Here is a 2,500-nt window from a genome sequence, read left to right on the forward strand (position 1 = left end):
ATCAGTTTAGTGAGATCGGTGTTACTTTACGGACATGAGTCATGGTATGACAATGAAACAATCTACAATAGATTTAGTAGATTTGAGAACAAAGCCCTCAGAAGGATATCGGGAGTTAAATGTCAGGACAGGTTCAGAAATGAAACTATAAGTGAGATTACTGGAGTACCATATCTGGATAAGATCATAATGAGGGGTAGATGGAGGTGGCTTGGGCATGCTCTTCGCACTCCCCAAGAAAGATTAGTTCACCAAACGTTCAGACGGGTTCCAAAAGGTAATAGAAGAGTTGTAAGACCCAGGCCTAAATGGCTGAGGACTATGAAGCGTGAAGTAGGAGAAGATGAATGGAGAAGTATTGAATTAAAAGCTCAAGGTACAGACGACTGGCGAAATCTAACCAAGGCCCTTTGCGTCAATAGGCGTAGGAGGAGATGGTGATGATAATAATGATGATGATGATATATATATATATATATATATATATATATATATATATATATATATATATATATATATATATATATATATATATATATATATATACACGTGTGTGTGTGTGTGTGTGTGTAAATGATATCATGACATTGTTTTAGGATCTCTTTTGGAAGTTTCAGACCGACAAAAACAGTTTAACATAAATTAAAACCATTCATTTAATCAACAAATTTATCGAGTTAATGTTTGAGCTGGAGAAAATGAGCTAAAATTCGGAAACTCTAATATTCCCGGACATATTATCATGATGAATAACATACAACAATAACAAAAACAAATGCAGCTGTTTCTAGTCTACTACAGGACAAACGCCTCAGACATATCCTTATTTATATGTGAGGTTTGGCTATTTTCATCACCACCCTGGCCATTGGTGATGGAAGGTGACTTCGGTCTAATCGCTCACAGCAAACCAACCTTTTTTAGGGAGACCCAGACTAGTGCAGCTTTGCTGATCATGGCTATACACAAATCCTTCCACCATAAAATGAACTCATTTAATCTAGATTACTCAATATACTTGCAAAAATATGTGCTCTCTACAGCATTTTACTATAGCTAAATGTTACCCGGCACGTATACCTAAATAGAGAGAAGGTAGAAGGACTTTGAACCTAAGTTAAAAGAAAAAATCTTCTTTTCGTCAGTAACAGCCACAGATGCTGAGTTAGCCATGCATGTAAATTTAATATGGAATGTTGCTCCGAAGCAAATACAATATTTGTGTGTTTGTCATTTACTAAAGCTCCAATGCATATCCTGTTAGGGCAATAACTGTACAATTATTGAGTTGATAGTGAAGCTTATATAATTAAAAATTTCAGTAATTTTCAGACATTAACTTCCAGAATGAACTGCTACAAAAATCGATATTGCCTTAACGGCCATAATACCAATCGTAATAACAGCTACTCCCCACCCCCACCCCCCAAAAGGAAATATTGCTTTTAAAGAATTCACTGTGATGGCAATATTTGCTGTGAAGGATGATAATATCAGACGGGTGAGTATTACCTGGTGGTAGATGCGAAACCATCTAGCATTCCAGGGATTCATAATAAGCTCAACTAAATGGGTTAAACGTGCTTTGTTATGACCAAAGGGTGACTAATAACGGCCCGAGGATAATAGTTGCATTCTCTCCGCTAAGTAGAGCTCTCTCTCTCTCTCCCTCTCTCTCTCTCTCTCTCTCTCTCTCTCTCTCTCTCTCTCTCTCTCTCTCTCATCGGAAACATTAATGTCATCGTATGATTTGTGCTGTCTGAAGAGTCCCCGTAGAGCAGAGTGAAAAGTAATACAAGAATTATGTATGAAATGTCGGAACTATCCCCGACTCCCTAGATTATTAAGAATCGTTCGTTTAATTACTTCTCTGAATTATTAACGATGTTCAAAGATCGTAATGGCTCCCCGTCTCTTGCTACTCGCTAATTCACCAGTTCTTTATTGTTTGAATAATTAATCAAATGTAGGGAGCAAAGTTGATAAATATTTTGCTCTCCCAATACATATTCAAGTATTAAAATAACGATACATACATACAAACGCTCATATACACAGACAGACAAACACACACCCATATACATAAACACACACACATATATATACAAATATATATATATATATATATATATATATATATATATATATATATATATATATATATATATATTTATATATAATGTAAACTCAATTTAGAATTATGCCTATACATAAACTGGGCAGCCTAATTCGTTAAATAGACAATTGGATTAGTTTGTTTATTACGTTTATTAGACAACTTTCGTTTGATTTCTAGATCTGTAATATCTTTTATATTATAGCATACATAGTTCATATTGCTTCTTGTGGCATTCATATATATTACCATATATAGTTTATCATACACATCAACAAAGCTATTAACCAATTATTAAACTTTTAAATATCTGCAGTTTATAATAAAATCCTTGCTAACAGAAAAAAAAATGGAAAAGCAAAACATCTATTAGCCAGAATTTAA

The sequence above is a fragment of the Palaemon carinicauda genome, chromosome 9 (assembly GCF_036898095.1).
Source record: "Palaemon carinicauda isolate YSFRI2023 chromosome 9, ASM3689809v2, whole genome shotgun sequence".
Lineage (NCBI taxonomy): Eukaryota > Metazoa > Arthropoda > Malacostraca > Decapoda > Palaemonidae > Palaemon > Palaemon carinicauda.